The 22,126-nt window shown below is 33.2% G+C and overlaps 1 protein-coding gene and 1 pseudogene across 19 annotated transcripts in view; one reads left to right on the top strand and one right to left on the bottom strand.

The window, feature by feature from the left end:
• DLGAP1 (DLG associated protein 1) overlaps positions 1–22,126 on the bottom strand; it is a 798,454-nt gene that overhangs the window by 523,453 nt on the left and 252,875 nt on the right. Inside the window, exon 1 of one of the 19 annotated variants that reach the window (XM_025038575.1) lies at positions 14,751–15,006. The exons of the other annotated variants lie outside the window; for them this stretch is intronic. The gene's annotated coding sequence lies outside the window, so the exon portion shown is untranslated. Of the gene's footprint in view, positions 1–14,750; positions 15,007–22,126 lie in introns of those variants that run through there. 19 annotated transcript variants of the gene reach the window in all.
• Positions 21,143–21,261, top strand: LOC112469311 (annotated as a pseudogene).

Raw genomic sequence — 22,126 nt, forward strand, 5'->3', positions numbered from 1 at the left:
AGGTGCTGCCCAGAAAGGAGCATCTAACTTGCTGAGGCTATACCTGGATTGGCTTGGGCGGGGCCATGAGTTGCGGTAGGCGGGGTTTCCGGGATTCCTCTGGGCGGAGCGACCTCTGTTATTGAGTTTGATGATGTCATGGCTATGGCGGAGCTGTGTCCATGCACTGGGAGGAGGGAGGGCTCAACAGGGAACAATGGATACTGCTAGCACTTCTGAGTCTTGCCTCAGCCCTCACTCCAACAATGTCTCCCTGTAAGTCCCTGTTGCCCCCTGTGCAGCCAACTCATTGCTGGTGCTTGGAGCGAGCAGATCTGTCACCGCGAAAATCCACTCGCAGATGCGGCCCCTTTAAGAGGCTTCTGCAGATGCAGCAGCCACAGCCTCTGTCTCACTCAGTCACCCCACGTCCTCACCCTGTCCTATCTTCTGCCATTGCAGGGTGCTTTCTTGGATTTCTCCCTAGTTGTATGGCTTGTTCATCAAGATCCCAGGCGATTTTTCCTTGCTGCTGCTCCTCGTTTCCATCATAACTTTGATTTGGTCACCACAGGGATGAACAGAGCCTCTATCGTCTAGGCCATTTTGGTTGCCCCTAGCAGTATCTTTTAATCTATGCGGCAGAAGACTAACAGATTTTTTCCCCCTGGGGTAAGTTTCTTGGTTAAAAGGAAAGTTCATCACCCAAGTTATTAGATTGGAGACACTGTGATATTTATTGTCAATGGCTTAAGTGGGATCTCTCAACATCTTGCATTTGTTTAGCCTTTCCTAAAATCTCAGAGTTTAGTATGTTTACAAGTAGTTTTCTAAAAAACAAACAAAAAACCAAAAGACCACCACCCACTAGACTATCATAATCTATTTGTTCCTACTGAATTCCCATTGTTTTTTTTAATTCCCTAGACTGATAGTCTTCCCACATATCTTTCAATTTCCCCCACTCTGGATGTTCTTAATGAAACATAATAAGAACATCTCCACTTATTGAGTGCTTACTATATGCTAGGCATTTTTCTCAGCATACTACATGGATTGTTGTTATTACCACCATTTTACAGATGAGAAGACTGAGACACAGAGATGTTAAGAAACTGACCAAATTACCAGTGATGGTGAGTGGAGGTACCACAACACAGACATAGGCAGTCTGGTCTCAGCCATGAACTCATCCACTATTTCGCCTCTTAGTGTTTTCCTCAAGCCAAATACACAGATTCATTTTCATTAACTCATTTTCACCTACTTATCTGATTCCTTTATATCAGCCTGTCTGTAAGGCTTTTAAAGCTTACCATGTCCCAGGAACTTTAAATAAATTACTTCACTTAGATATTATCATTATCCTATTTCACAGATGTCAAAATTGAGGGATAAAGAGATTAAAATATTTGGCCAAAATCTCAAAATTTTAAAGTCAGAATTTAAATCTAGTTATTTTTATCATTATCCTACGTCTTACTCTTTACATCGGATTTAGCTTTCCTTGTTCTTAAAAATCAATTTTCTATGCCAAATTATAGAAAAGCCTTTTTTTTAAAAAAATGTTGGTGATTAGTTTAATTGTTAGAGCCAAATATTTAGTAGCCAGAGACCAAAGACTTAGTTCCAAGCCCAGCTATGCCAGTTGGCAACACTGGTTTCATGGCCACAGTTCCCAAATGCATACTGGTAATCACGAATCAGTGAATTATGAAATTTTAAACATGGGCTGGACTTTATCACTCATCAAATCTAATTTCTTCATTTCACAGATAAGAAAGACACAGAGAGGTTATATATGAGATCACACAGCAAATTAGCAGCAGAGCAGGGACACTAATTTATATTTCTTTATACTAAATCTGGGGTCTTCATCCCATACAACAAAGGAATACTATACTGGATATTTTTTCCACAGTGTCTTAAAAAATGTGTTTTAAAAAATACATTCAACACATACCAAGTGGCTAATATATGCCAAACACTGTTCTAGGTGCTAGGGTTAGGGTAGTAAACAAACAAACAAATTTCTGCCCTCATGGAGCTTTACAACCTGCCATTGTAATGGTAAGATGTATTGAATTTTTTAATGATAAAATGTTGCATGAATTTAATCACTTTAAATTTAATCATTGGCAAAAAAGTGTTGAAGAAGCCCTGGCTTGAAATATAGATGATCCAAAGCTATAATGTCTCCCAGACAGAAGAGCTAATCATTAACCTACTATTCTGTATGTATAACCAAAGCCCAGCTATTATACATAAATAAAGGTGGTGTGGATTTTGTAGTACTAATGGAAAGATAAAGGAGGTAATGCCCTTCTTCTCAGGATCTTAAAGATAAAATATGAGTCACATAGATTAAAAGAGAGTGTTTTCTTTTCAAATTAAACCTCTTTAAGTAAATTCTGTAGCATTTTAAACTTACCTTTTACTATGCAACAATTAAAAATCATTCTCTATAGCTGAGAATTACAGCTATAATTAAGGGAATTGTCTGAAACCCCAAAGCCCCAGTTAACTGTCCTGAAATTGATCTATTTGAAGCCTTTTAAAATTATTCATACCTTATTTTGTGTCAACTTGTCCAGGAGCAGAGAAATAACAATAGTAAAATGTAAATTTGCCTCTAAATCAATATACGATATCTTTCTCTTGCCAATAATTATTATAATAAAGTGACAAAATTGAGCTCTTGGTCACAAAGGCTGGCTGCATTTGCTTTTGATCTGACTAGACATAGTCACTCTAAAGATATTTCATAATAGGCAACAAAAAGCTGTGCAGTTTTAAAATACTAAGCCTATTCTTTACAATACTTTTGCAATGTCAATGTACACCATTATCTGCAATAACCATGGTTTTAAAAAAATATAGTTATGTTTTGAGCTAATTACAAACTATGCTTTAGTGGCTTCTAAGATAGTTAATGCTTCAGTCTCACTCATACACCTAATAAGTAATATGGCTGATATCATGTCCCCTAAAAACTCTGCTGCTGAGGGACAATACTAAAACATTTTAAGTTCAGCAACAGAAACACATGAGAAGTCAAAAGAGAATTTATTGTTACAAATTCATAACCATTTTTACTCATAAGCTTGCATAAATGCTGAACTGAAGATACATCTTCTAATATAAATACACCTACTATTCAGAAGTATATTTTCCTCTATTATGGATTCCTTATTCATTACTTTTGAGGAGAAAATATATAAGAATTAACATTTAAAAAATACCCTGAATGGCAACTGTTGGAGAAAAATCTAAAGGGTTAGCAATTGTAGTTGAACTGCCTTTTATCATTTATACCTACATTCCTCATTGTGCCTTTAGAAGATCCAGTGAGAGAAACATGTTTCAAGTAGCAAAGTTAGCTAATCCACATGAAAGCATGCTACAAAGTGTACAGTGCCCAAAGAAGATAGTTTGTTGTAACTTAATTTCTTTTGTTCCCTCATGGTTCACACTGGGCTATAGAGTCGGTAGAAGTAAATTGTGCACATACTTCCCATTGCCGATGCCATCGCAATAAACTGTCTGCTAAAACAGAGGGCAATAATGCTCATTTTTACGGTATTTAGATAAGACAGTCTATTCCAGATGCAAAAACAGTGAACCAAAAGATAGGGAGCCTCTTTTTATTTTCTTTATAACCATCGTAGATGGTTGAGTGGGTAGGGCCATTTCTAGAAAATGCTATGAAGGACACTTATTTTGTCTTTGACACTTTTCTGTGTCCTTTTTCTATACATATCTTTCCCATTTTTTTTTCCAAAGTCCGTTATTCAAGTTTGCCTTCATTAAACTCTAATACCTGACAAGTGGCCCAGCCCAGAGAGTCTCTTAGTCCCTGCTGACCTATGACACTCCTTCATTACTGAGAGATATCCAGAGGCATGGCCATCAAGAGCTCATGCAGCTCCCTTAGGCAGTGCCAGCTGGGGCCAGTAAAAAACCTCTGCAACACCAGATAAACCCAGTGGACCAAAACAACAATGGAAAGGCATTGAAAGATAAAATGCCATTGGAACCATGACCCAAAAAAGTAGGGGAAGACCTGCACATTAAACTTAAACAGTGACTGCCTGCTACTACAAAAGATTTAAACAGGACCCAAGTTCTCCTAACTGAACAGAGAAAGTGTCCAGGATACAATAAAAAACCATCTGTCATACAAAAAAACAAAATGAAACAAAACAAAAAAAAGAAAGAAAAGGAAAAATCACAACTTACGTAAGAAAATCAATTGATGCCAAAATTGAGATGAGTCAGATGGTTGAATTATCTGACAAGGATTTTAAACAGCTATCAAATAACTGTTTGAAAATTACGTATTCTTCTAGAACATATGGAAATCTAGAAAATTTCAGCAAATAAATACAAGTTATAAAAAATAACTAAATGGAAATAATAGAATTGAAAAATATAGTAACAGAAATAATAATAAAAGAAAACAACATGGTGGATGGGCCCACAAGAAGAGTAGTGAGGACAGAGGACAGATCAATTGAATTCACTCAATCTGAGTAACAGAGAATAGATAGAATATTTTTTAAATGAACAGAAACTTCAGGGGCCTTTAGGACAGTAACAAAATATTCAGCCTTCATATCACTGGACTCCCAGAAGGAGAGGAGAAAGAGAGTGGCCCTGAAAGAATATTCAAATAAATAACAATTGAACACTTCTCAAATTTAGTAAAATACATTTACAGATTCAAGGAGCTGAGAAAATTCCAAATAGGAAAAATCCCAACAATTCACACTAAAACACATTATAATTAAATTTTTAAATATAAAAGATAAAGAAAATATTTGAAGGCATACAGAGAGAAATAAATGTTTTTATAGGAGAACAGCAATTTGAATAATATCAAATTTGTCATTTGCAACCATGGAAGAGAGAAGAAAGTGGCAAAATATTTTTCAAATGATGAAAGAAAAAAATTGTTAACTGTAAATTTAATATTCAGCAAAATCATCCTTCAGAAATAGAAATAAGGGCATTCTTATACAGAGGAAAATTAAAAGAATTTGTCACTAGCAAACCTAACCTTAAAGGTTGGCTACGGAAATTTCTTTAAATGGAAAGAAGGTAATAAAATTAAAAATCTTGGAGCATAAAGAAAGATGAAACAAGGACAAGAGCAGAAATACAGGTATATACACATTTTTACTTATGAGATTCATAAATCATATTTGATGATTAAAAAAAGAGGCAATTGATACACAGGACAATAATATCTAACAGTGTGGGAGGTAAGGAACCTACACAGAACTGAAATTTCCATATATTGAGGTGGTAAAATGTTGGCACCAGTAGACTGTGATGTGCCGCATGTAGATATTATAATACTCGGAGTAACCACTATGAAAACTATGAAATGAGATATACCCAAAGCCACTATAGAGAAAATATTTCAAATCATAAATCTGATAAGAGATTAATATCCAGAACATAGAAAGAACTCCTATAATTCAACAATGACAAAAACAAATAACTCAATTAAAAAAATGGGTGAAGGACTTAAATAGACAGTTCTCCAAAGAATATATACCAAAGCCCAATTAGCACATAAAAAGATGATCAACATCACTAGTCATTAGAGAAATGCAAATCAAAACCACATTTTGAAACTGCCTCACACTTATTAGAATGGCAAACATCAAAAAGACAAGAGGTAAGTGTTGGTGAGGATGTGGGGAAGAGAGAACCCTTGTGTAGTTGGTGGGAATGTAAATTAGTGCAACCACTATGGAAATATATATAAATATATATAATGCTGTACATTAGATTCCCAGAACTTATTTATCTTCTAACTGGAAGTTTGTACTCTTTGACCAACATCTACCCATTTTTTCCAACCCCCAGCCTCTGGTAATGACCAATCTACTCTGTATCTATGAGTTTGGCTTTTTTAGATTCTATATATAAGTGATAGCATATAGTATTTGTCTTTCTCTGATTTATTTCACTTCACATAATGCCCTCAAGGTCCATCCATGTTGTTGCAAATGGCAGAACTGCCTTTTTTTTCATGACTGAATAGTATCAATGGAATATGAACAAGTTCTTGGGATATAATGCAGCATAGTTATCACAGTTAATAATACTGCATTATATACTTGCAAATTGCCAAGAGAGTAGATCTTAAATGTTCTCACCACAAAAAGAAATGGTAATTATGTGACACAATGGAAGTGTTAGCTAAGGCTGTGGTGGTAATCATTTTGCAATATATAAATGTAACAAATCAATACATTGTACTCTTTAAATTTATAAAATGTTACATGTCAATCATATCTCAAAGCTAGAAATAAAATAAAATAAAATGGTGCAGCTGCTGTGGAAAATAGCATGATGGTTCCTCAAAAAACCTAAACATAGAATTACCATATAATACAGCAATTCCACTTCTGGTATATACCCAACGGAACAGAAAGGAGGGACTCTAAGAGATATTTGTACACCCATGTTCACAGCAGGCTTATTCACATAGCCAAAAGGTGGAAACAACCCAAATGTTTATTGACAGATGAATAAATAAACAAAATGTGGTATATAAACAATTGAATATCATTTGCCCTTATTAAATTCTGATGCATGGTATAACACGGATAAAACTAGAAGATGTTATGCTAAGTAAAATAAGCCAGACACAAAATGGCAGCTATTATATGATTCCACTAATATGAGGTTCTTAGTATAAGCAAATCACAGAGAAAGCAAAATAGTTGTTATCAGGGGCTGGGAGAAAGGAATAAAAAGCCTACAGATTGGAAAAGGAGAAATAAAATTGTCTCTATTTGGAGATCATAGATTGTATATATAGAAGATCCCAAGGAATCAAGAAAAAAAAAATCTTGTAGAACTAATACGTGATTCCAGAAATTTTGTAGGATATAAGACCAACACACAAAGATCAATCACATCTCTATATAGTAAGAATGAATGTGTGGAAACAAATTAAAAACACAATGCCATTTAAACCTGCTGCAAAGAAAACGAAATACTTAGGTAAACAATTTAAAAAGCATGTAGAGAATTTATATGTTAAAAATGACAAAATACTGATGAAGACATAAAAGAAGATCAAAATAATTGGAAAGATGTACTGTGTTCATGGATTGAACAACTCAACATAGTAAAGATGTCAATTCTCCCCAAATTGATTTATAGGCTTAATGCAATTTCTACGAAAATTTTGGGAAGGTATTTTTATAGACATAGAGAAACTTTTTCTAAAATTTATATGGAAAGAAATAGATCCCAGAATAGTGAAAACAATCATGACAAAGAAGAATAAAATATGAGAAATCAAACTACTTATACTAAGATTTAATATATAGATACAGTAAAGACACTGGTATCAATTCTATGAAAGAGAGTAGAGAACCCCAAAATAGACCTACACAAATATACTCAACAGGCTTTTGGCAAAGGTGCAAAAGCAGCTCAATGGAGGAAGGGATAACATTTCAACAAATAGTGTTGGAGCAATTGGAAATCCACAGGCAAAAAACATAAACTTGACCTAAACTTTACACCTTAAACAAAATGTAACTCAGAAAGGATCGTGAGCTCAAATGTAAAATGTAAAACTATAAAACTTTAAGAAAAAAACAAAAATCATTGGGATATAGGACTAAATCGTTTTTAGAGTTGACCCTGTAAAAGACCATACAAGGAAATAAATTGACAAATCAATCATCAAAATTAAAAACTGCTGCTCTGTGAACATTCATGTGTGAAGGATGAAAAGCTGCAGAGCAGTAGAAAATACATAAATTGTGCTTCTAACAAAAAACTAGTATCTAGAATAAAGAACTCCCAAATTCAACAATAATAAAAGAAATCAAATTAGAAAATGTGCAAAAGCCTTGAGTAGACATATCACCAAAGAGGGTATACAGATGGCAAGTAAGTACATAAAGAGATGTTCAACATCATTGGCCATCAGAGAAATACAAATTAAAATCAAAACATTAATATGCACCTATGAGAATGGCTAAAATTAATGATAGTAACAAGACCAAATGCTGATGAAGATGCAGAGAAACTGGATCACTCATGCATGTTTGGTGGGAAGGCAAAATGACAGCAACTCTGGAAAACAGTTTGGAAGTTTCTTATATAACTAAATATAAAACTACAATATGACTCAGCAATTGCACATGTATTCTAGAAAAATGAAAACTTATGTTCACACAAAAACTCATACATATGTTTATAGCAACTTCATTCATAATAGCCAAAACCTGGAAAAAGACCAGATGTCCTTCAAGAGGTAAACAGTTAAACGTATATGCAATGGAATACTACCCTGCAATACAAAGGAGTGAACTATTAATACAAGCCAGAACTTAGATGAATCTCTACAGAATTATATGAGTGGAAAAAGCCAGTCTTAAAAAGTTACATGTCATTTATAAATTATTCCATTTACATTAACATTTTTGAAGTAACAAAATTATTTCTTATTAGAGTTTAGAAATGGGGTGGAAGTGGGAGGCTGGGAGTAGGTAAGTGAGAGGGAGGGTACCTAAGGGAGGTGAATGCGTCTATAAAGGTCTCACAAGGGATCCTTGTGGTGACAGAACTGTTTTTTATCTTGACTGTGATGGTAGATACATGAACCTAACTAAATATATGTTATAAAATTGTATAGAATTAAGTACACAAACATACATACCCACAAATGAATACAGGTAAAACTGTTGGAATCTTAATAATATTGGTGGATTTTATCAATGTCAATGTCCTGGTTGTGATATACTATAGTTTTTCAAAATGTTACTTTGGTGGAAACTGGGCAAAGTGTACATAGTATCTATTATTTATTAAAACTGCATGTGAATCTACAATTATCTCAATAACATTTTCAGTTAACAAACAGTAAGCTTAGTTTAAATTTAAGGTCCAACAGAAATCATAATATTCATAATATGATAACACAAATCAATAGAACAAATTATATGTCCAACATAGTATATACTGAACTCATCATAAAATTACTCTGTTTGTGATTTGCATTTTAATTTTTCTTGGATAATATTTTTATTGTGGTAAAACATACAACAAAATCACCATTTCAACAATTCTTAAGTACAAACTTTGTTGTCATTAAGTACATTCATAGTGTTGTACAATCATCACCAGTATCCATTTTCAGAATGTTTTCATCATCCCAAACAAAAATTCTGTACCTATTAAATTATAACTCCACATTTTTCCCTCTTTGCCACTTGGTAACCACTATTTTAATTCTGTCTCTATGAATTTGCCTACTTTAGATACTTCATATAAGCAGAAATACACAAAATTTGTCCTCTTGTGTCTGGCTTATTTCACTTAGCATAATGTCTTCTAGGTGTATCCATGTTAATAGCATGTGGCAGGACTTCATAAGGCTGAATAACCGTATGATTTTTTATTCATTGATCTATCAATAGACATTTGTTTCCACCTCTTGACTACTGTAAGGCTGCTGTGAACATGGGTGTGCAAAGATCTGATTAAGTCTCTGCTTTCGATTCATTTGGGTATATGTTAGAGGTGGAATTGCTGGATCAAATGGTAATTCCATGTTTAACTTTTTGAGGAACCATCATACTGCTTTTCATAGTGACTGCACCATTTAAATTCTCTCCAGCAATGCATAGAGTTCTAATTTCTACATTCTCACCAATGCTTGTATATATATTTAATAACAGCCAACTCAAGCGTGTAATGTGGTGCCCCACTATGGTTTTCATTTGCATTTCTTTAATGTAGATTTAAAAAACACATTTAAGTGTGAAAATGTTTGGGTTTTAGGGAAGCTCAAGTGTTAAATTTGGTCATGATAAATTTATAAAATGTCTACTAGACATGCACACAAGCGTGGTGAATAAGAAGCCTGATTCACATTTTATAAAAGTTCTTGGAGAAGGTTGAGACTGTACATAGGGATTAGGTGAAAACTTCTGGTATAGTCTCAGCAAGAATGAGTCAGGGCATGAAATAATGTAGTAGCAGGAATAATGAAAAAGGGATTTAATGAAGTTGAACATAACAGATGATTAATTGATGAGATCAAAAAGATAGGGAGGGCTTATGGATGTCCTGGGGACATCCATAAGCCCTCCCTATCTTTTTGATCTTCAACTGAGACATTAGGTAACAGTTGAACAGAGTGTGAGAGAAGGAGCAAATCTCAGAGGGGGAACATAAGTTAAGCTATATAGCAATCACTAATTGAAGTCATTAAGATACAAACTTAAAAGTATAGGTCCAACCATGGAAAAGCTCAACGGGAAAAAGACAATAAAGTAATGACAGTAAGAACAGAGTGTTGTATGTGCAAAAACTGAACTATGTATGTGTGATGTGGGGGCCACATCTATGAGATAACTAGGTTTGAAATGCCTGTGGAATAAGACATTAATCAAATTGCTTGCTCTTGTTTTTTTTTTTTTTTTTTTTTAAATTTGCAAGTATTATTCTGCAGTATAATACAGTTCTCTCACTTTAGGCTATCTAAAAGCATTTACAGGATTAAATATGAATAACATTACTTACTGCCCTCCCAAATATTGTCCACAAAAAAAAAATAATTCAAATTATTTTGCAAATCTTGAAATAGAATACTAGTGTTCATTCAGGTTTCCCATTTTTTGGTTTGCTTTTGGGAGTAGGTGGAAGGGGGACATGAGGACACAACTTGAGAACAACACAGGCACACTTCTGTTCTTATTCCTTCGCTGAGCTCTGTTTCTAAATGTAACACAATTTTAAGGCTTAAATATGCATATAACTATATAAAATGATACCACCATGCATTTGACATGGGAATTATTCATGTTTTCAGTCCTCTACTCTTAGTTATCATTTTCTATCTAGAATGAAAATAAAAAAAAACTTACTGTTTACTCAAGAATACAATACTATATTTATATTTACATATATCTCATTAGTTTAAAAAGACTTATACAAATAATCTCTTGAAATTAACATTAAATTGTGTTCTCTGCAACCCGATGCATATAGCCTTTTTAATCGTTAAAGATATTATTAGGTGAGGAATTATTGAGATAAAAAAATCCACTCAACAGTTGAGAATAAATGATTTTAGGAAATGATTCAAAGTTATTTGCTAAAATGAATTCTATTGCAAAAATGTCAAATTTGCTCATCAACCTAGCTTCCAGTGTTTTCTAATATTGAGCCAAAAAAATGCCAAAGAAAAAATAATTACAAAATATGGTCATTATATGCTTCTAAGTAATAAAAACTTGAAACTCCAGTACTGAGACAACTTACTTATATCCCTTTTACAAACTCACTTGTGAGTGTATATTTGGAAAAATTAGAAAAAAATTTGGGTCTTATCTTGTTTAAATAGATCAGTGACTAAGCAACTAGAGTACAGAAGCGCCGAGATCTTATTTTTTAAAGGTTATTTCTTCTGGCACCTGAAATAAAGAAGATCAAGAAGGGGGGAAAATCACTGTGATAATGAGTTTTTTTTTTTTTTTTCTTTCCAAGAGTTTTAAATTTGGTTTGGCAATTGTCTTAAATATTCAATTAAATTCACCATATTACAGAAGCAAGAACAGCTCATTAGAAAATTGATTCGATGGAAGAGAACCCTTACCAAAGACACAACCTCTTAAAAGCAGAGGAGAGTAGAGAACTGCATTTATGGAGAATAAATCCCAAATAGCAGTTATTGTATTAATTTTGACAGTTGTCAATAAAATTGACAGGATGTGGTCACCTCCAATTTGAAATAATTTCTCTGTTCCTGAACTGCATAAATGTCAACAGTTGTCTTTTTTATTTCTCTGAATCTCATGACTTAAGAGTCACATGTACACAGGCATGTTTCTAAATATATCACCATTTAGTCTTGCATGTGCCTGTATAAGTATATGTTTCCTACACATACTACTTGAATTCTTAATAAGTTCCTAAGGAGAGAAATAGTCAGATTCCTTTATATCTAATTTTAGTTCCTTTAAAGCTGATCAACATTATTGAGGCCATGGAATTAGGATAAAATAGCATGATTCAATGTGGAAAAATGTCAACTGCTGAACATAAGGGTGCTGAAATAACCAATCCTAGTCTGGCAAACACCCAAGGCATCCCCCATAGTAACAGAGCTGATGGCATAGCAACGGCAGCTGCTTCACCACAGAAAAATTAGAAGAAATATTCTTGGAAAAAAGTGTAATCTGTTAAAGTCAAAAATGATATTTTTTTCCAACAAAAAAACCTGTGAGTGCATGTGTTAAATAATACTATCCCTTAACAGCTGTAAATTCTCCAGTGCCATGTAAAAGTCACTTTGATAACTCTCAAGGCCAAGTGATTCGAAGCTAAAACTTCTTAGATTGTTCTCAGCCAAACTGTTATGTTCCTTGAAAAGTTAGAGAACAATCTTTTCGTTATTTTAAGATAAAAGATTTTCCACCTTTTTTAAAAGAACCATTTGAAAGAAAGATTTATTGAAGTTACAAATTTACTTCATCAGCACTTGAAGAATATTAGGATATAACATGAAGTATATTGATTAAAATATTCTAAAATTCCATTAAAATTAAAGTCTGTAAGATTAGCTCTGCCAGCCTATTAGCTCTGCAGCCATCCATAATAGGGTCTAAATCTCACTGTTTGATCAAACACGTACAGATAGTTTCTACGTAAGTTAAAATTCCTAGATCATTTTCTTTTAACATTAAAATAGTCCTGACTACTTTTGTTATTGTTGTTCTAATTGATTTAGTGCTTATTGCATACCAGGTATTATGATAAATGGTTTACCTTCATTGTAGGAAGTATTATTATTCTATGAGAGAAAAAACTGAGGCATGGGGTAATTTATTCAAGGTCACAAAACATGGACAACTGGCATTTAGGCCCAGACTGACATGTAGGCCCAAGTTCTAAACTCTAGAAGCCTCATTTTACCCTATGTGGCTTCAATTACTTGATAATTTTATTTTTAATAAAATCAAATTAATGAAAGCTCTGTCCCACCTCCTTTTAGTTCATGAATCTTAGACTCAAAATCAGGCATTTTAAATTTTTTCCTCAGTAGCTGCACCAAACACATAACTATTTATTAATTTTATTTATTCCTCCTGAAATTTTTTTTTTTATTTCCACTCCAGTGCTACCACCCTATACAAAATTTTCTTCTTTAGGCAAGCACTTACTAAGTGCCTTGTATTTTCAAAACATAGCACTCAGAACCAAAAAAAGGTAAAAATGCAAAAAAAGTTTTGAACCTTAACAGCTTTAAAATTTTATTGGTAACAATGGTCAGATACTATGTTGTTATCTTTTACACATTTATCTTGTTAATCTTTATAGTAGTCCAGTAAATAATGTAATATTACATTTATTTTATATATGGGAGAACTGAGGCTCAAATAACATAGTGCCACAAACCAAGATCATACACTACCTATAATAGGAGTAGATCCAGAATTTAACCTAGATCTCATCTGGAAACACAGTTCATACTCTCTAAACCATTATACTGTTTTTTAAGTAACTGCCCAAATGGAAAGGGCAATGTGAATAATACAAAAAAAAAAAATATACCAGGTGTTCAGAGGTAAGAGAAATAATTCTGGATGGACTATTGTCAGAAAATTTGCATGGAGGGAGTGTCATTAAAGGATGGGTAGGGTTTAGGTGGGTGGGGCCTGAGGAGGACATGCCTACCAGGGGAAAACCTGCAGCCTATCCAAGAGGTAATGAGAGCTGTGTGGCTAGCGCAGGGCCTTCCAAGGGGAGGCTATAACTGATAAACCTGGAAGAGAAAAGCAAGAATCTGGTGGCAGATATTGGTGTGATTTCGAATTCTGCCACACACACAGCTGACTGCCCTTGGAGAAGACACTTAATCTCTGGGATCTTCAGTTTCTATATTTGCAAATTGAGCATAATAACACTAACCTTACAAAGGTAAGTTTGGGAGTGATAGAGAGTCAATAATGTAGCTTGGACACATGGTAATTCTTATAAATAAAGCTTTGATTCTTAGCTAAAGTAAGTGGACTTCACTGAGTAGGAAAATGGAATCTTTTGAACAATGGAGCAACACAGATATTTGCCACGTTCCCCGTCTCTGAACAATGATGTGTATATCAAAGATTAATTTTCCTTTAACACAACTAATATTTCCTATAACGCAACTCTCTCTTGTTATAGTTCAAAATGCTTGTTTGGTTTCCCACTGCACACAGAATGAGGCTGAAATGCCTACCTTTGAAATTTAAGGTTCTGCTCAAGCCTCATCTACCAGCAAACTAGACACCTGTTTTGGCATCAGCTATATGCATCTATTTAGAGTCCCCCCCAAAATAGGGTGGCCAACTCATCCTGATTTGCCTGGGAATTCCTACTTTTAGCACTGACAGTCTTGTGTCTGAGAAATCCTTCTGTCCTAAGGAAACTGAGAGAGTTGGTCACCCTTCCTTGGAAGCATTATATTTTTCCAAATTTCCATATATTTGACTTCTTCCGCTACTTTGCTCTATCAGGAAGTGCATGCCTTGCAAGTCTTATCCAAGACAACAACATGAATTATCTGGTATAGCTGGAATAGTCTGGTATAACTAGAGATGACTTCTATAGGAGAATTATGACTGGGTTCAACAGATTGGGATCAAATATTGAAGTTTTTTTTTTTTTTAACTATTTACTTGGAAATAAAATTCAAATACAAAAAAGTTGCAAGAATAAGAGAATTGCAGAGCATATTTACATACCATTTACCCAGATTCACTTGGATAAATATAGATATATTCAGAAGCAGGAGAAATCTCTTCTTACGAGAAAGAAATAATGGAGAAACTGGCCTGAAACAAAGAATTGCAGGGAAGTTTAATGTTCTGAGTTCTGCTTTAGGAAGATAACAATTACAAGGGTGTCTAATAAGGTCTGGAAAGAAGAAAAGTCTGGAGACACGGACTAGTCAGTCAGGTGCTCTGCAGTTTCAGCACCAAGAACCTCTGCTGATGGACAGGAGCTACTGATGGGTTTGAGCAAAAATTAAATAATATTCTCTTACTTTCCATGTTAGATAACAGTGCCTGACATTTCTTGACTAGTTGGCCTGACTTAATAAGGTGATTTATGTCTAAGAGTTTTTATGTTTCTTTTAAAAAAAATAGAGATGCATTTATCACATCTATTTTCTCTCCCTGGTTATTCATAAATGGAGTGACAAAATTAAGAACCAAAGAAATAATTAGACTACTGTTACTTCATATGACGGACTAGTGTTTTGGCAGAGTTACTGGATGAGTTAAAGAGTAACTGGAAATATTCTTCACTCCTAAAACATTGTAATTCTGCTTTTAATTATCATTGAAATGCCACCAGAGATACATTTAAACAGTTTTTGATATGATGCAAACTAACAAACTGTATCCAACTGCTACAGGGAGAATTTTTTAATTTCACAGTTGGTTGAAAAATATACTATTGCACTATAAAGGAAAAAAGTCAGCAATGACTACCTGTGCTATAAGAATATACATCAGTAAATGAGAAGAAGTACTATCATCGTGGTTGAAAACACTTTTATACATAAAAGTCCTAAGGCTCCTCTATCTTATCTTCTTATAGAACTTCAAAGATCCACTTCAAATTTTCTTTAGTACTATATCTGGAAAAAAAAATCAACCTTTATTTTATTGCTTCCTTGTTAAAATCTCTTTGGATTTCTTCTCTCGTTTTTAAGTGTCTGGTATTTTGGCACTCTCGCCTTTCACATGAGCCTAATTTATGTGTTGTTCTAATAAACAAGAACATCTACATCTGATACTTTGGGTAGATAATGTTCTGTTTGCTTCAGGGAACGAAATTAGGGGAGTTCTTACTGAGAAAGTAGTAGCAGTAGTGCTAATAAATACAGGAGTTGTTTTCCTCCATTACAAGAAACACCAATAGCAACATGTGCATCCCAATCTGCAATGCTAAGTGCAGCCAATTAAAGAGAATATAATGGAGGGATTTGCAGAGCGTCATGCTTGGGTTTATTTTTCAAGGTAGTGCTGGGGCCTGTTAGTATTGGCTAGGGAGATTGCGCTCATCTCTTCCTAAGTCAGGGGTGTGTGAAGACTTCCTGGTAGCTTGGAGTTGGCTATGGAGAAAGTATACCTACCACAAAAACTGGCAAATACTACATATCTTATTCTGGAAGCTGGTTAATAAACATTACCAGCGTACCACTGCCTATAAAAGATATTTGGATTATGATTCTGGATTTATAAATACTCGACTATGGAGAGGTTAAATTTAGTGAAATAAAAATGTGTTGAGCTTCCTTAGGTATTGTCTGTCAATAGTTGACAGCATTGAATTCATCTCAGAAAGGGCAGGAGGAAGAGAACAATGCATGGAGAAGATTGTGGACAAAGAAGGAAGATCTTTTCAGATAAAGATGTTGGGCTCCTTAGAAATAGCAGTTATAAACAAATCTCCTACTTCACAGAGCAAATGTCTGCTGATTATAGACACATGAACGGCCAAGGTAGACTAAAAGAACAAACAAACAAATAACCTCTTTAAAAACTTAAAAAAGTACATTACATCAAATATCTGACATTCCGATTATTCGAAAAAGCTGAATATACAAGTCATGCTGAAAGTCATCAGTTCCTTTTGTGTATAACTTGGTACCTACAGAGTGAATGATTCCCTTATTGAATTTTTTTAAATAGGCAAGTTTAATTCTAGCGTGAAATTTAGTGACTATTAATTGATTTAATGTAAAGTCTAATTGAGGAAATGAATATTTACAAAGAAGAGGGACATATCAGTATATATCAGAGACATCTCAGGGATATATAGGATTTCATACATGGTATGAGAAGATTCAAAGAGAAGTTCAAAGAGAAGATTCCCTTATATATTATTTCTACATATATAATTATATGTTTAGTAAGTGTAGGCAGTTCAGAGAAATAAAATTATTTCAAGGTAAAAGCCACTATCAACATAAATCTCTTGTACCTTTTGCACTATCATTTCACTTTCCTTAGCTTTTCACCTGTTTCTTTACCTATGTATTCTTTTCAATTATTGGCTATTTTAGGGTGGTCCATGTCCTCTTTCTTTCATAAAGGTAAGATTCATGGAGTTCACCTTTTTTTCTAGAAACCAAAAGAAGTTTCATGTAGTTTTCCTTGAAAGACAATAGAATAATCTTGATATGAGTTTCATGCAGAATCATTTCTTCAATAATACTGTGTTTAGTCATACCTATAAATTAATTTTGCCTCTTTGTCTCCACTAAAATCTGAAAACATTGTTTTTCTTCACATCAGATATGGTCTAAGTAGTCTTTTCATTTATTTTTCCAGAAAGCTTTCACAGTAAAAAAAGGCCAGAGGGTATTTTCTCATCTTGTTCCAGACAGTGACGGTACAGAATGTGCATTAATGCCCACACAGAAAAGTTAATAATATTCTACGAGAAGCCTATTTTTACACTAATAGAACTCATTTACGCAAAGGAAATCTGTACTGCAGAAAGAAGACCTTCAAATGTTTGCAATAATTCTGGATAAACTTTAAGAGAAAAGTAACCTTTTCTTTTCTCACATTAGATCTAAAATAATTAAATCAATTCAAAGGCTTAGTCACTTTTCAAAGACTTTTTAGTTGCTCCTATTGATCATGACTTAAATTTGGTTCTGCCCAGTTTATAGAGCTATTTGGGACTAGAACCAATACCCTGGGGGAAGAAAATTCACAGCTGTACTATTATCGAATGGCAAGATAATTATTTATATTTATTAATATAGAGACAAAGATTATTTTTTTGGGAGAACAGATAACTAGGTCATTACTGTTTAATACTGCATTCAAATATATTGTTTCAAAAGCCAATAATTCTCCCATTAGGCTTTGGCAGACCATAATCTTACCTGACCCAGAGAAGACAAAGCTTTCAGTGTAAACATAGGGTTATTATTCTAAATGTATTTAACATATTGGGATTATATAGAACCATCACAAACAGATACACTGATTTTGTTCAATGATGGTGTTTCTAAGTATCAATAAATACATATATAGAGAGCAAAACATACCACCTAGGGCCCTACTACTTAAATAAAAAGCCAACAATCCTCTGCTTTCTCTTTTTTAATATAAAAGAAAAAGCATAAGTGCTTTTCTTACTTCTAGTAGTAGAATCTGCCACATATATTGCCACAAAGAACTGTAATTCTAGGATCCCATCATGCTTTTAAGTAAGCTACCATGTATATACAGCTGTAATGGAGAAATTCTAAGTACCCTGAACAAGCCGTTTATATTTCAAGGCCTAAATATATGTGTCCAGTGTCCAACACCGTCACTCAGATATTCCCCTTCTCCCCGCCAACACCCTGCTGGTTCATATGACATTCTGTGAACATGTATGTCAGATCACTTAATACAGTTTATTTTCATCACCTGTGTACATTCCTGCCTTTCCACTAGACTGTGTACTTCCTAGCCATCCTTTATTTATCTTTTTATTCTCAGGGCCCTGGACAGCACCTGTTAGATAGTATTATCTCAATATTTAGTGAATATAAATAAGGCATGAGTGAATGCGCCTTCAAATGATCCAATAGATGCACCTAACTAGCATTTCCATTTAAAGCTTTAATTTTCTCTTTAAAGTGTCTTATATGATATTCTTTGTGGACACTTGAGATGCTGAAGTATTAAGAACTAAGACATTTTTAAATAAACTCCCTTTTCAATTCTTAGTACTTCAGTACTGTCTACACATAAAATAGACACACTATATATATAGTATAACATACAATTTTGAGTGTGTATGTTTACACATATGTACACACACAAAATTATAGATATTTATCTATGCTCCCATAAATGCATGAATATGAATTCAGTTACATGAAAAGCAACGTGTGATTATCATCATTCATTTTCTGTATTATTGCTGTGAAATTTGGGTTATTTCTAATACAAAATTATCTTGCTGAAAATTTAATTAAAGAGACTAATCTCCCTTGGGAAACAATTAAGGTTATTTTTAGTTAAATCAACAATTCTATTGTGTTCATTTTAGAATAAATTACATAACTAAAATTTATATCTAAAAGACATTGATATCTGATTACCTTTCCCTCATTGCTTTGATTGATAAAAAGCTAATTCTAGTCATTTTTCTTTTTTTCTTCTATTGAAGTATAATTGACTTAGAATGGTAGTTCTGGTATGCAATATAGTGATTCAATGTTTATATAATCCTAGTAATTTTTCAAAAATTTATGGTACGTATTTTTGTGTTATTTCTGTAGGCTTGCTGTATTCATCTTAAAACTGCCAATACTTTTCCTTTGTCCCTATTTACTTAAATTATTCACTTTAAAATGCATCAGTTCAATTTCAATCATTTATTGAAAACATGTTAGGCAATATTTTTCAGTTGGACTCATTCACATAAGTTACCACAGATTCTCTTTGCAACAGCACAAGATATCATTTAAAATCATTGATAAAGTTAAACAAAATAAATTCATTGGTAGACCTTTAAATAACTAAGTTTATTTTGAAGAAATAACAACTTTACAGATATTGGTTTTGAATGACATTTTTATTAGTGGTTTATTATTTCACATTTAGTCATATTCAAGTTCTCTATCTCATTGTAAAGACTCTCAATAAATACTAATTATTCCTTTTTTATTAGATTCTTTTCCAATTTGTAGGGGAACAAATATAAATATATAGGAATCATACCACCAGAAATAAAAAATTGCAGTATTTCTGAAAGATATCTTCATATAGCAAATGCTGTATAAGTAAGGCCTTCTTGTCATCAATGACTGTGTATTTTATGTATAAAAATTATTGAGAAAATTGTTTCTCATTAAATTCCTAGCAGTTTGTTTTTATTTCATTAAGACCTCCCCAGATGCTGCAACTTTTTTTTTGTTTTGTTTTGTTTTTGATTACTAGAGAATCTTATTTTATAATAGTGGTAATTTAAAAGTACAAGGCTTAATAAAACTATATCACATTTAGGTTGAGAAATTTTATCTTCCATAATAGGTCACCTAAAAAGCAAGCACTGAAAATACAAAACTAATAATGGAAGAAATCAAAGAAGAGCTAAATAAATGATGAGAGACTTAATATTATTAGCATGTCAAGTTTTCCGAACGTGATCTATAGATTCAATACAATCCCAATCAAAATCCTAAAAAAATATTTCATGGATACTGACAAACTGTCTCTAAAAAGTTTATATGGAAACCACCCAGACAGTCAACACAATATTGAAAGAGAAGAACACAAATAAAGGACTGACACTACCTGATTTCGACCTACTATGAAACTACGGTGATCAAAACAGTGCCGTATTCATGAAAGAGTAGACAAATACATCAACAGAACAGAATAGACAGCCCAGACACAGATCCAAAAAAGGGTAGTCAACTGACCATTGATATGCAAAAAAAAAATAAATAAAAATTAATCTAGACACAAACCTTATAGAATAACAGGAACTCTCATTCATTGCTAATGATACAATACAATAATTGCACTCTTAGGTATTTACCTGATTCGTTGAAAAGTTATGTCCACACAAAAACATGCACCTAAATATTTATAGCAGCTTTATTCATAATTGTAAAAACTGGAAGCAACCAAGATGTACTCCAACAGGACGTTCTGAATAAACAAATTGCAGTATATCCATGCAGTGGAATATTACTCAGTAATGTAAAAAAGTGAGCTATCAAGCTACAAAAAAAATATGGAGGAAATTGAAATATATATTGCTAATTGAAAGAAGCTAGTCTTAAAAAGGTATTATGATTCCAATTACATTACATTCTGGAAAAGGCAAAACTATAAAGTAAAATGACTAGTGGTTGCCAGGAAAGAAGGAGGAATGAATAAATAGAGCACAGAGGACATTTAGGGCAGTAAGATTATTCTGTATGATACTGTCATGGTGGATACATGACATTATACATTTGTCAAAACTCATAGTATGTCCAAGTCAAATAGTGAACCCTAATGTAAACTATAAACTTTAGTTAATGTTAATGTATCAATATTAGCTCACCAATTGTGAAAAAATGTACCACACTAATGCAAAACATTAAGAATAAGATAAACTGGTCTACAGCCATGCCACCCTGAACATGCCCAAACTTATCTGATCTCGGAAGCTAAGCAGGGTCGGGCCTGCTTAGTACTTGGATGGGAGACCCCCTCGGAATACTGGGTGCTGTAGGCATTAAAAAAAAAAGAAGAAGATAAACAGTATCCTGAAGGAAGAGGGGTATAAGGAAACTTTCTGTACTACCTACAAAATTTTCCTCTAAATTTAAAAATGCTCAAAAAATAAAGTCTATTTAAAAAGTAAATATTGTTGCTTACTTCATATAAAATTTCAGTGAAACTTTGTCTCCAGATTTGGAGCCAGAAGAAATAGCAGTCAATTTCCTATCACATAGGTTCTAAGGATTGGCATTTTCTTCACTCTAAAGCACAACCAGAGTATTTAATTTATTTTCCAGAAATATTCAATTATTCTTAGAGTAGAGAAAGTTATTTGAGAATAGTTTTCATTTGAAATATTTCAAAATAATTAATCTTATGTGAAAGATTGAATAAGAAACTAATAGCTTAAAAGAATCTTATTAATTCAATTTAGAAAGAGGAAGTATCTAGAAAAAATCTACTTCATATATACCTTCTTATCAAAAGTTACAAAGTTTTCTTTTTTTTTTCCCCCCTGCTTCATGGAGGCACACTTGAAATTGATATTTTTCCTCTAAACAACTGTTTTGTTACATTTTTCACATCAAAATATATTTGCCATAATGACAGATATGATATTTTCCCTAGTTTTACATTTATTTCTACACCTTTCATGACTGCATCATGAATCTTGGGATTACTCTATGAGATGATAACCCAAGAATATTTCAAAATGTTCTTTCAGCTAACAATTCATATCAAATAAGTCTTTATATAAATTTCACTTTAAATAAAGCCTGAATGCTAAATAGTGAAAACCACAGATGTACTATTAATCAGAATTCTGCATGTCCTATGTAGTACTTCCGTAAGTTTTAATTATAACTAAAAATATATAT

The sequence above is a fragment of the Pteropus alecto genome, unplaced genomic scaffold (assembly GCF_000325575.1).
Source record: "Pteropus alecto unplaced genomic scaffold, ASM32557v1 scaffold146, whole genome shotgun sequence".
Lineage (NCBI taxonomy): Eukaryota > Metazoa > Chordata > Mammalia > Chiroptera > Pteropodidae > Pteropus > Pteropus alecto.